This window comes from Carassius carassius, chromosome 5 (assembly GCF_963082965.1).
Source record: "Carassius carassius chromosome 5, fCarCar2.1, whole genome shotgun sequence".
NCBI classification, from domain to species: Eukaryota; Metazoa; Chordata; class Actinopteri; order Cypriniformes; family Cyprinidae; genus Carassius; species Carassius carassius.
Genome location: NC_081759.1, coordinates 29,859,109 through 29,874,311, shown reverse-complemented (window position 1 = coordinate 29,874,311; position 15,203 = coordinate 29,859,109).

The following is a 15,203-nucleotide window of genomic DNA, read 5'->3' as shown; positions in this document are numbered from 1 at the left end:
AAGATGAAAAGAGATTTGGGTTCAACTATGCAAATGTAACTATTCATTTACACTGTGAAAAGTGGACACATCTGGGTTATTGTAGCTAAAACTAAAACCATAAAAAACGTGTTACTTAAAATAAAATAAATGTTAACTGAAATAAGGTCAAATAAAATATAGCAAACATTTTATTTCATCTAGTTGAAAAAGGCTGTTTCTTATTAGTTCAAACTGATGTACACAATTAAAACTAAACATATATATAAATTATACAAAAAAACTAAAAAAAAAAAAAAAAAACCAGCAACAGCATTATACAGTATACACACACATATACATACATATTTGATTCTTAATTTTATTATTTTTAATTGATGTAATCAAATGTTGTTAGGTTGTTTCTGTGATAAATACGATTTTTGATAAAACCAGTTCATTTTTTAAAAACATTATGAAGCAACATTTCAAAATATTTTTACTATGCATATTTTTCATGCAGAAATGATCTGTTCAGAGCGTAATCAGTGTTGTGCTTCCCCCTAGTGTTCTGATGAGGTGTCACACAATGCCGCAGCAGATTTATACGGTACTTCCTAGTTCCATTTGTACTTTTCACGGCATCTAAAGTATTACAAATCCTGCCCTAAAAACAAACAAACAAACAGCAACAAAAAATACTTAATGATCAGTCAGTTCAAAACAAGCACAAGAAAGCCTAATGTGTTTGATCATTCCGGGTGCACATATTTGTTTCATTATTAAAAAACACCAGTTTCTTATAGCTGTTCATTTTGTGCATGGTCATCTCCTGGGTCCTACTTGTCTAGTTCAAAGAGGCTTCAGATTATTATTTGTTCAACATGACACGACAATACGTTTGCCTGCAAAATATTGCCTGGCCACGCATAACAGTATGGTCTTCTGGATGGTGGGACGTTTTATCAATACGCCACAAGGTGTCACTATTATTCTATCGTGCACGGTCTCTTCTCATGAGTCCATATTCAAGCAATTAAGGCTTTACAAAATAGTAATATATGGTGAGCCGTCCTCATATCAAACTCAGTTTCTCTGTCAGTAGACAGTGCCTTTAACTACATGTATGAACAGCCTTTTTTGTATAAAGGATGTGTCATGAGTCATGATTTATCCGTCATAGTTTATGGCTCTTTTAAAAGAGCTTTTTACTGAGGATAAGGACGCACCTCTTCAGCTCATCTACGGTTTTAAATTAGCTATTAGTTAAATCTTTTAATATGCGAATCCTCATGGGTATGTCTAATGATACCTTCATCACTCTTCAAATAGTGCCAGACTCCTTTAATAATGACTGGCCTATTCATTATTGCCCAATATCCAAAGCTTAAAACACTTATGTAAGAAAGAAAGAAAAAAAAAAAAGATAAAGATGATTCAGTTTTTTGCCATTGTAGAAGATATAAAACTGTTTGCCACCCATGATCTAAAAAATATTTTACATCTCTGGTTACATTTCTTTTAAAGATACTTTTTTATCTAGCAGGCAAAAAAAAAAAAAAGAGTACTAGCCTATGCCCAAATTTAATGCAACTGACGGTGGTAGATCAATTGACATCTGTAGTACAAGTGAATTACATTCATACTCCTTAAGAAACATACTATTGTTGTGAAGGTTGCGATGCAAGTACTCATTCAGAAGACGTGCCTCAGACAGTATGCAATTGCAGATGCATCTTGTCTGCAATGTTTCTCGACAACCTATGTTCATTCCTTTTTTATAATAAGTTACAATAATTTGATGATGTTCAAGGCATAATCACTCAAATGTGTGTTTGTCTCTGTGATAATCAAGCCATTTAGCCTGATTAAACCTTATTAAATAATGTCAAATGGAATTCACATTGAGTATGTTTAGATGTGAACTTATAATTGAGTTACAGGCTTTTGCATAGTTGAGCTGCAGCCTTCATCCATCTGTCCAAGTGTACATGACACATTTATTTCAATATCTGAAGGATTAAATAAATGTTGTGCATCAACTTGTTCAGAGCATGCGCACAACACTGAGGCCGACTGTAGTTCGATGTTAAACGATGTCGAGCTACAAACGTTTTGCATGTTTTAGGTCTGTTGTGTCACCTGCATACCACACAACTTGAGCCAGTTTTCAACTTTACGACAGGCTAAAACCAAAAACTGTAGCCTATGTGTCGTGTGAAAAGAATGTCAGTTTGTCCAGTAACAGAACAACTAGTCAGCAGAGCTGTCGATACCCAAAACCTGTTAACAACAAGTCTTGGCTGGTATCCAAAAATACCCAAAACAAGTCCTTAATAGTCTTCTGTCAGTCAAGAAGTTGATCGAGAAAAGCCAGAGAAGAGCCGAAGCAGGAGACAAAGAGTCAATAAACAGAGTTTACTGAACAATCTTAGTTGCATGTAACTCAATGTTCAAACTTCATCTGACCATCACAAATTCAACATGTACTGTTATACCAAAACTGCTTCACAGCAACATCCCATAAACCTCGGGTTTCCACAAACATTCCCCCTTATCTGTTATTCATACATACAAAACAGTTCATGAAACCCCACAAGAATGAAACTGAACAACAAAGGAAATGCACAAGCAAAGAAAAATTAATAAGAAATAAACGTTTTTTTTATAAACAATAAAAATACTTGAATGATATAATGATAAACATTAAAAATAATCGAATGATAAAATAATAATAAATCATGTGAATGACTAATGATTATAAAATGAATATGCAAATAAATGATTATTAAAAAAAAAAAAAAAAAAAAAAACACACACAATTTTCACGTGAGGATCTAAGGATCCTTCAACATTTACGCATCCAGTAACTAAAGCTGTGGTCTCATGATAACAGCAGACAGATGTTTTTCTACCACTAACAGTAATTGAAGTCCCAGAAGATTTTACAAGTGCTTCCAGTAGAGAAGGACTCTAGTATTTAAACACATGAGCTCAGCAAATGCCACCACAGACTTGTTGCCTCTAGCCCAGAATACTTGTGTTACTCATAGCATTAAGCAGAGGTGGAAAGTAACGAATTACATTTACTCGCGTTACTGTAATTGAGTAGCTATTTTGTGTACTAATACTTTTTAAAGTAAATTTTTAAATCTGTAATTTTACTTTTACTTAAGTATATTTTGTTTAAAGTATTGTACTTCGCTACATTTTAAAACACATTAATTACTGAGTAAAAAAAAAATCGCTCCCTGGAAACTACGTCAGTAAATAATGGGCAGGAGGGCAAACTGGCGCTAAAATCAGAAGAAAGATGCAGACGGTAGTGGTGGAAATTATGATTCTTTCTAGAGATTCGTTCATTTTCAGTTCGTTCACCAAAATGATTCGTTCAGAATCGTTCACTGATTCGTTCAGTGATCATTTCTTGGTATTACACAAAATATGCCAGCAGGTGGCGAAAAAAGAGTGTATTATGTGTTATGTCTTTAGTCAACGAACGTATTCACTTGTTACAAAAACTGATCTGGCTTTATTAAAATGTGTGTATAATCGCATTCAGTATATAAAGTCTAATTAAGTTGTTCAGATGAACAAAGCACAAGGTTTTCTTGCCTAATTAGCATTTTAATTGTTTGGTCAGACAATTTGTATATTATATATTCACATTTTAAATCGGGGATTAAACGTGGAGTTGCTAAATATCAAAACAAGCGTATGTGCACAGTAACTGTAACTGCGCTTTGCATTTTGCGAGATTGACATGCTAAATGGCAGACTAACCCAGTTTACTCTCATTAATTTTGTTCACAAACGAGATAAGCGATGTACCAGTTAATTTCATTCACGAACGACATGTATCCGTTCATTCAGGTTCACGAATGACATGTGTGCCAGTTCAGTCATTTCATTCACGAACGAGATGTACTAAATCATTCAACTCGTTCACGAACGATAAGATCTCTAGATCTTGTTCAGATTCATATGAAACTCGTTAATTGAAGGGCGTATTCGCTCACTACATTCAACAAATCACATGCTCTGTCACATCTCATACTCAAAGGCTATTGGCTCGAGGTTGTAACTCTTTGACAGGATGAAATGGTTGTTACTCGGTTCACTGAGCTGCGCATGCGCTGCTTATAGCGCCGCACTGCTGTGGAGGGAGTAACTTCAGTGAACGAGAAATATGAGTCAGTGGATTGCGTGAACGAGAACGATTCGTTCACCTAAAAGATTCATTCAAAAAGAACGATTCGTTCACGAACGACACATCACTAGCAGACGGTCAAAACAGGCGTTAGTGGTGCAGACACCGCTGAAAACGAAACCCCGTCATATTCTGAAGTTGAACTCGAAGGAAATGAAGTGAACCCATGGCCATATGTATGCTCTATTAAGCCTTGTATTTTTTAATATTCAGTCAAATCTCTTCTCACGCTTGAATGGAGACAGTTTACATTTTTACAGTACATTTTACAACGAATTGAATGTAAGCATTGGCTCTGATCAGCATATGAAATTGTGCAATTTCCTTTGTACAATCATAATAGACAGGAATTGTGGTATGACTGCAGTTCACATTTATATCCATCTATCAAACCAAATGTCATGGTAGCAGAGACACTTCCGGGTTCTGGGGTTTGGTTCTCCGGTTTGGTTAATGCTCTTTATCATGCTGGTACAGTATAGGAGTTCTCTGGAACTGGATCACATCATAATCATGATTGTAATTCACATTAAGTCAATGAAGCCATAAAACAGAAATTTGAGATGCAGCCCCTGTGCCAAATATCAGCAACAAAGCTGTAAATCACTGTGATGTCTGAGACATTTATACAAAACATTTACAAAGCTTTTAAACACTTTTTGACCCTCTGTTATTTTTGAAAGACATCCAATATATTATACTATTGGACGACATTCAGCATCATTTACAGACATTTTATAAAAGAAACCATACAGCTGTGATTTATTGCCCTGCACACTTCCACTTGATCACCATCAAGAGCAAATCCACAACACGTTACTCATGAATGAGTATAATTATGATTGTGATAAAGTATCCCCTCATAATACATAGAACAGAACATCCATAAGACAGATATTAGTAAGAACAATCAACATGACACTGGTTTTAAAAATGTTCTCTGCTGGCTATATTTACAAAGGGCTTTACATCTTAGGTTTATCAATTATCAATTAAAATAATACATGCTTTCGATTACATGAAAACCCATACAAAATATTTTTTTGTTTATATTGCGGAATATCACTCAAATTTACCACAAAAAGCTTTTAAATAGGTCAAAATTATACAGCAATTTGTAAGAACATTGAGGATCAAAGCGCTGCTCCATTAGCAAAGCGGGACAAGAACATTTGTTACTAATAAGCAAAGCATCAGCAGGTCTGGACACAGCACACACACACACACACACATACACATACACTCATACTGTTCCCAAACTAGTTAGTCTGAGCTGGAAAGCAGCTGTTTTCATAGTCATTCTTCTATAATCTCAAGACAAGACTTTCTATATAGCAGTTTGTTTTGTTAAACATTTGAAATATAAAGCTTGTGCAGAACATATGGAAGACCTAACTAAAGACTTCATGTGCTGGTGAGAGGAACACATCAACAAGCTCAATTCAAGAAGGACTTGCAACACATTTTCAGTCGAATCTACCATAAACATGCCTTCAACTCACTAATGATTGTCTTTTCATCAGCTATTATTTCTTATTGGCTGCCCTAAAAAGCTAGAATTAGACTACCAATTAAACCGAAAAGCTTAGTTACAATCTGCTGCCACTTTACAAATGCATTCCCATGAACAAACCACGTTTCAAGAATTACACCTTTTCAGAAGAAAGAAACATACAAAAACAAAACAAAAACAAATCAAAACAGTTAACAGTAAATGACACACAATACCTGCTCTTTATTATCATCACAATCTGGTACTGCCTGACCACCACATATCTTGCCAGTTATTCATGTAACAGTGTGTTAAACTGCCTAGAATTAAGCTCTTAACAGATGATTGATTTAATAGGCATCACTGCTAAATGAAAATAGCACCATGTCAGCTTCTGTTAACATTGGCACAATGCTTTATGCCAAGCATAAAGTGTGCTTGATTTTGGACTGAGCATATTGGCTTGCAATGTGTCTTTCAGTATGGCAGCTAAAAACACACAGCCTGCTTAAACAAACAAATATTGTGCACAGGTACATCTAACTACACATTCAACTCACAGTTCAGTCATAGGCATAAGAGCGGGAAATCTCACAAGACTAACTGGTCTCAACAGCTGAGAACATTGGCCACATTACATGTGGATTTGGTTGTGGTTAACCTCATATGTGTGGATGAGTGGGAATCATTCAAAATTTAAGCCAAATCATAATGAGATCATTGACACTGATTCATGATAGCATGTAGAATATATGGACAGGCCTTTGTTCGAGGGAAAGACTGTCTAACTTACTAAAGTTTGGAAGAAAGTTGGTACACTTTAATTTCTCAGAAACACTCTCTGTACATTATTGTTCCCCACCCCCTGCATCCACATATACCCCCCCCCCCCAACTTCTTTTGTACTTTTTGTTGCTGGCATGATGTTTCCCAACCCAACGCTTTTCATTCTTTTTCCACCCAGCAAATGGAATCAATTTAAATGCTCTGATAATCAGGAAATCCTGAGACATCTCACCCTCAAAAATGTTAAACCTCTCTATGACCCACAGACTAAACTAGCAACTATCTTAGAATCTGGTAAACAATTGCAAGATCATTGCACAATGACTTATAAGCGATTTACACATCATAAAAACAGTTTAAAGATCTTGTATATTGGCATGGCAAATAGCATCAGTAGCTATGACAGATGGCTTGCTAGATCCTTTGGATTTGAGACTGGTGTCTAGCTAATAAATACCTTCAAAATGCCCATCTGTTTGCCAAGGGAAATGCCAAGAAAGATCAGTTGCACTGGCTTACTCAATGAAACCACAGCATTTTTGGACAGTATTTGTTCAACAAGAAGGCCAACATGGGACAGCTACTCTGCCAGGAACGCTTGGGAACACTCCAGAGGATCTCATGGGTCAAAATACCACGTTGTAGGGTTCCTAAATCTCTCTTGAGCAAGCTGCATTTTATTTCTTGCCAAACACGCATATGCAATCTCTTGTATTATTTCCTGAAATTATTATTTATTTTTCTTTGTTTTCATTGTGTGTTTCATCTCACTAAACGTCTGTCTTCTGCCTCTGTTTTCTACAGCGTAAAAACGTTCTTACATACATCTCAGATTGGATTTTTGTCCTAACTCAACCAAAAAGTTGCAAGAGCTGTTCTATTTGCTTTAAAACGGATGTAAGTCATTGTAGAACTTCCAGAGAAAAAGAACACAGGTTTTTGAGATGCAGTTTTGAAAGTTTAAACGTTGTGTCAACATACTGTAGATGGCTGTGATATGATATCTCAGAAGAGTTATTTCAGTGAATGAGCGTAGGATCATTGCTGACAGCTTTTCTGAATTAACGCAGAATGATTAAAAAAACGTTTACGAACCAACTGCAAATGTTTTCAGTACGTGTAATATATTAAATGTAATCTACAAATCAGAAATTGCATTTAATATCAAGTGTATTATTTGTTTTCTTTGATTAATTTGTAGTATTAGTATTAATTTTATTTTATAATTATTTTTAGTAGTAGCAATAGTAGAATGAAATAAAAACTTAAAGAAATTCCACTAAGAACTTGTTTCATTATGTAGATTTCATGTTGACACATTCAAGCTGATGAATGACAGCTGTTGTGGGAGAAATCTTGACTCCGCTCCATCAATTAATGTGAGCTGGAGAAGACAGCACTGCCTCTGACTCATAGCCATATATTTGGATATGGACATTTTGGATTTAAGAGATTATCTAATAATTCTGAGCAATATTTCTAACAATCTCAGTGAGTCATGCTTTCGTCCATAAAAGTATGCAATGGCATATTTATTTCCCTTTATAAATTAAATTAATCAGGGATGCTGTCTATGTTTATGTTCATTGATGCATCTGCTCTGAAATGAGCCACTGCAGATGGCACTGGGAAGTGTAGACACACACACACCCACACACACACCCACCCACAGAAAACAAGAAGTATCTACACTCTCGAAAGTTAGAGCGTTAATGTCTCAAGCCTTTACATTTAGCATAATTTAATACATTTTATGAATGCATTTTTTTTATTTTAAACATCAAATCAAAGTGTGTTGATTTTATTAAATAAAAATTATATATATATATATATATATATATATATTAATCTAAAACTGATGAGCTCTAACAGGCAATTTCACAGTGGAGTTAAAAATGGTGCATATGGTTTGATTTGTCCATACCTGTGTTTAAACCCAAGCAACACATTTCCTCTAATCATTCTCTATTAGCTTAAATCTGCAGACTCGCAATTACTTTTAATCATCCCTCATTCCCTGCTTTTCTCAAGCCTACTTATTATTGCATCTTTGTCAGCGAGTTCTGCTTTAGATTTATTGTGTTGCAACTGCTAATTATCACACAAATATAAACTACAGAATCTTTACCAAATGACTCTGCAACAACTTCAATTTAGTTTAAATTAGGTTTTAATAGGAACTACCATAGAAATGCTCAATAGACTGTTGCAACCCATTCATTTGATGTTTAATGATGAGAAATATCTCAAGGAATTCATGTTTGCAAACTGTGGAGGTTTTTCCACAGAAAAGCATCATTTAGCACAGCAGGATCACATTTTACCGAATTTGTCCAAAATAAGAGCTTCTTTCAAAGGAGCCAACTTAAAATGATAAGCTGATTATTGTGTAAATGAGTTGCAGCACTTTATAGTCAACATTTATATTTCCAAGACCATGTCAGATATCACACCTATGTTTCACCTGATGACACACTTTTTCTTCTTTTCATCATTTGCCTCCCATCACTCTTTTTAAGCCCTTTAGAAGATGTGCTATAGGCATCTTGATTACTATAGAACATATTAATATTACAAATATTAATGAAACCATAAATTAAAGGACAATGCTTTTAAGAAAACAACTCTTATAGAAATCTAATCAAAAGCAGAGTATCTTTCTCTTAGCCTCTCTAAAATATGGAGTCTAATAACGCCCAGGAGAGAAATCTCATTAACATGTTTCAAAAGGTCATTTCTTCCTGATGAATGATTTTCTGAGGTCTGAGTTCAGGTCATCAGTGAGTTGTTTTTATGTCTTTCATGTAATCTGTTCCCTGGGCCAAATGCCTGTGGTTGATAAAGTGCTTTTGAAGAATAGCATTATTCCCAGATGACATGATATCAGACAAAGGCTAGCAGGTCATGCCCAATGCTCTGGACTGCTATCAAAGCTGCCATTTAGTCCAAACACAGCTCTGAAATAGTTGAGTAGAGTATATAAATGTGCTACCTCTCAATTCCCAAAGTATTCATAGCAGCCAAATCAAACACATACACAATTATTTTTTTCTTGAGTCGCTCTGTTTATATTATCCTGACTTAACACAGCTGAACTCCTAAAATACGGTACTAAATAAATACGTAAATACGTAATTCTCTCTCATGCCTTTTTTCCTGAAAAAAATAGTTTTACTCATAATAGTTAACTCATAATTTTGAGTTAAGAATGCATTTTTAACAACCCATGGATAAGATGACTTGAGAATGAAAATAATAATTTATGATTTTCTTTTTATTTGAATTTAACAGGTGACCTGAATCAAATCAATGTCATAATATTTGTATATGTTTCAGATGGAAAATGTTTTACCAAAAGTATTGTACAAAGCACAATTACAAAATCTATATATGTGTTTTGCACCTCATATTTGAAAAAAAAAACACATCAAAGAAAGTTCTGAATTCGATAAAGGTCCATCTCAGCAGTCTTAAACAACATCTGTTTTTCCTTTCAGTCCATGAGTTATATTATGTAAATTTTGATTAAAATTTAATCATTGCCAAGCTACAAGCCATTGTGTTCTCAAATAATAGCTACAGTTCTTTGTATTCAAAAATATTTAAATGAAGGAAAAAATTTAATCAGGAAAAACAATGACATTTACTGTAACATATTGTACTCACATGCAAGTGCTTAACATGTAGTGCCAGTCAAGAACTGCAAGTCCTTAACTAAAGTACTTGCCTGTTCCAAACTTTATGGGTTTAGTACAAAGCCATACAAAGAAACCACACTCACAGAATTATGTAATTTATGACCCATGGCATCTCACACACTGTGGATCAAAGACCTCCAGTGTTTCTGCTGTGTGAACGCAGCTTCCAGGCACATGAAAAGTAAATTCTCAAAACCCCTTAGTCTGGGACACATACCAACAAAATCCCACAAGAACACAGGTACACACATACTGTATACATACAAAGGCTATTCAATGCAGGGAGCCTAAACTCTGGACATGCTGTTTGTTTTCCCATTCATTTTGTTAGGTTTATTGTTTGTTGTATTTTCCATGAACACACAACACAGACTTTTTTGCAGTTGTCCAGAGCGACATTAATCTTACACGCAAATTAAATGGATTCAGGCACATTTGCCTGCTAATATGTTCAGAACTAGACTGTTCAGAGATGTTGTCTAACAGACAAAGAGCTAAAAAAATAAGACATTTTACCAATAAACTTGTCTAGATAAAACAATAAAACTTGGTGAATGACTCAAAAAAATATTTTTCTACAGTGAAGGACATGGCTTCCACCAACCAAGTGTTTCCATTATTTTATTTTTAGCACAGTTCAAATATCATTTTATATTTTACATGAATCTACTAAGATTCACAAAGTTTACTCTTAATTGTTGTTGCTTCATCACAATAAAGATTTGTGATGCTTGAGAACAAGAATTCAAATTTAATGACTACTACGACAAAAAATGTTACTAGAATTTATGTGTGCCATAAAAATGTTCTGAGACAAAGCATCTTAAAAACTCATGGGCCTGGTTTCACAAACAGGGCTTGGGTTAAGCCAGAATTAGGCCAAAGTTCAGTTTATGACATATCATTTATAATTGTGTCTTAGAAAAAAACATTACTGCTGGACTTTTCTTTAAAGTATATATTTTATATTTTATGCATAGCATCAAGGAAACATAAATTAATTTTATAATATATCAGAGAGATAAAACAGCAACTGTTGATTTAAGTTGTATACATAGGCTAAGCGTTCTCTCAGAGCATTGGACACATTGGGTTTAATATTTAACCATCAAGATGTTTTGTGAATGTGCACACATTAATGGCCTGCACGTCCTTGTTAATATTTATGCAGTTGAGAGAGGCTATTAAGCAAAGATATTTCTCCCCATGTGCTGTTCCTAAGAAAGAAAACAGGGTTCAAGTCCGAAAACCAGTCAGTATCTGGTGTGACCACCGTTTGCCTCACGCAGTGCAACACATCTGGGATTATGTGGATGATGGGATGATGATAGAACTGGGAAGTTTTCAGCTTCCAGGAATTGTGTACAGATCCTTGCAACATGGGGCCGTGCATTATCATGCTGCAACATGAGGTGATGGTTGTGGATGAATGGCACAACAATGGGCCTCAGAATCTCGTCAGGGTATTTCTGTGCATTCCAAATGCCATCAATAAAATGCACCTATGTTCATTGTACATAACATATGCCTGCCGATACCATAACCCCCACCGCCACCATGACATCAGCAAACCGTTCACCCACACGATGCAATACATGCTGTCTGCCATCTGCCCTGTACAGTGAAAACCAGGATTCATCCGTGAAGAGAGCACCTCTCTAAAGTGCCAGATGCCATCGAAGTTGAGTATTTGCCCACTCAAGTCGGTTACGACAACGAACTGCAGTCTGGTCAAGACCCAGATGAGGACGACAAGCATGCAGATGAGATTCCCTGAGATGGCTTTAGCAGCTTTCATTGAGATTCTTTGGTTATGCAAACCGATTGTTGCAGCAGCTGTCCGGGTGGCTGGTCTCAGAAGATCTTGGAGGTGAAGATGCTGGATGTGGAGGTCCTGGGAGATGGCTTATGGTAGAGAAATGAACATTGAATTCACAGACAACAGCTCTGGTGGACATTCCTGCAGTCAGCATGCCAATTGCATGCTCCCTCAAAACTTGCGACATCTGTGGCATTGTGCTGTGTGATAAAACTGCACATTTTAGAGTGGCCTTTTCTTGTGGCCAGCCTAAGGCACAACTGTGCAATAACCATGCTGTCTAATCAGCATCTTGATATGCCACACCTGTGAGGTGGATAGATTATCTTGGCAAAGGAGAAGTGCTCACTAATACAGATTTAGACAGATTTGTGAACGATATTTGAAAGAAATAGGCCTTTCATGTACATAGAAAATGTCTTGATCTTCGAGTTCAGCTTATGAAAAATGGGGGCAAAAACAAAAGTGTTGCGTTTATAATTTTGTTCATTGTAAATCATTAGTTCACTTAAAAGCATAGCATGACTCAGTCACATTCTTGTTCAGTCTCTTTCGTTATTATTCACTGAACATTAATTAAAATTAATGTAACTTTACAGAATTTAATATAAGTGAATGTACTAATCCCTACATTACATATAGTAATCCCATAGTTTTAGGTGAATATTAGGCTTTAAATTAGGTCTCACTTTCACTTTCACTAAATGTGTATACATGAAACAGATCAATCTTTGTTTAAGCAAATCATAAAGGGAAAAGGACTCTGCACTTGTTGCTATTGTTAATGTGGCATGCGATTGCCAAAGGGAATGTTAATACTGAAAAGTACATATCAAAGATATGTTACCATAGACAGCAAAACCAGTCATAAGGTTAAATTTTTGAAATTGAGATTTATACAACATCTAAAATCTGAATAAATAAGCTTTCCATTGAAATGTTGTTTGTTAGGATAGGACAATAATATTTGAAATATAAAATGTATTGTTTGCTATTGCTACAAATATACCTGTGCTACTTATGACTGGTTTTGTGGTCCAGAGTCACGAATGTCTGTCAAACACTGAGCTGAATGTGGTGTAGAACATCCTGTTTTGAACATCCATGACTTTGCATTTATCAAATATGGTCTTTGAAATCTAAACTCAGTTAATAGAAAGAATTCAGGTATGAATCTGAGATAAAGTACATAATTTAAAGTATGCAAACCGATTGTTGCAGTAGCTGTCTTGGTGGCTGGTCTCAGATGATCTTGGAGGTGGAGATGCTGGATGTGGAGGTCCTGGGCTGGTGTGGTTATATGTGGTATGCAGTTTTGAGGCCGGTTGGATGTACTTCCAAATTCTCTGAAATGCCTCTGGAGATGGCTTATGGTAGAGAAATTAACATTTAATTCATGGGCAACAGCTCTGGTGGACATTCCTGCAGTCAGTATGCCAATTGCACACTCCCTCAAAACTTACGACATCTGTGGCATTGTGCGGTGTGATAAAACTGCACATTTTAGAATGGCCTTTTAGCCTAACGATTATTGGCATACAAGAAAAAATTTATTATTTTGACCCATTCAATGTATTGTTAGCTATTGCTACAAATATACTTGTGCTACTTATGACTGGTTTTGTGGTCCAGAGTCACGAATGTCTGTCAAACACTGAGCTGAATGTGGTGTAGAACATCCTGTTTTGAACATCCATGACTTTGCATTTATCAAATATGGTCAATGAAATATAAAATCAGTTAATAGAAAGAATTCAGGCATGAATCTGAGATAAAGTACATCATTTAAAGTAGGTGGATAATAAATCTTTTGAGTGAATCTTCAGTGAACTGTAGTTTTAACTAAATTCAGTTGAAGGTACAGTATAGTTCATTCAAAATGGAAAAAATCTACTACGTTCTACTACGAACCTACATGTGTTCCTTCCTGTCCATCCTGTGTTTGCCCTATCGTGGATTATTAGACTATTTACATTGTTCATCGTCTTCTTTGTGTGTTTCATTCACCATAGCTGTGACAACTGTTATTGCACTTTTATATATTTTGGGTAGCTTGACAGCTCGTAGACATCATTCAGAACAACTTTGGAACAACATGAGGGTGAGAATTCTCAAGTTGGGTGAACTGTCCTTTTAAAAAAAAGAAAAAAAATCAGCAGCCTCTTTTGACTGATCCTCTGTGGGAGGGCAATGCCTTTGAGATAAAATGTTATTTGGTTTGTGTAGTTAATTAATTTAATGGATAACTAATGGATAGCTAATTCTCACCTGGCTGTAAGAACTTTTCACCTTTTCAAGGGGTGAAGATACTGATCACACAAATGCAAAACACTGCAACAGCTGCTAAAATGAAGCATGTAAACTGACATAAACACACGTTTCTATTTGTTCCTTTTGACTACTTCCACCAGGCCATTCAATTGACTTAAAGGGTTTGACAATAGTTTGCGTCTATTGTTTATTAGGCACATTTGAGGACACAAAAAGTAATTGATGGATTTACTTTGTGACACTGCGATTCACTGCAGGATTATGAGCTGAAGAGGGAGGAAGGGTTAGATAACCAATGACGCATAAGAGGAAGATGCCAATTCCTAATGCAAAAACATTTATTGCATTTTGGAGATAAAAAACTAAACAAAACAAAACAAAAAGTATATTTTATGCCACAGTTAAGTACAAATTCCGATATCAAAATTACATTTTGCAAAACTTTAACATTTCTGCTTCAATATATTTCACATATTTACTCCATCCTTGTGACTTTCAGACTTTTCTCATGCCCTCAGATGCTGAAATATAGCCTCAAGCTTGTTTGTTGATACACAAGCTTAGCATAGAGCCTTGGTGGACTAGAATAGATGTTGTTTCTGTATTCTCATTGGCTAAATATTTCACCCTGTCTTTGTCACGATCGCATAAAGGACAGGAAGCAAGTTTTTTATTTGAGAAGTATGGTCAGGCTGGGTTGATGGTGGGTGACGCAGGGACCTCGATGGCAGCACAGACGGTTGAGAAGGTGATTGAGTGTGCAGGTGGATGATGATGAGGGATCCGTGAGATGACTGGTAATCCACAACGACTGAAGAGGAACAAGACACAAGGAGTAGCTGAGCAGAGGGGACACAGACAAGAATCACGGAGGACCTCAAACATCGATCGACAAACAAGAGACGAAAGACAGGGCATTAAGTAGGCTGGTGGAATGAGCTGCAGCTGCCACTGATCAAGATGATCAGC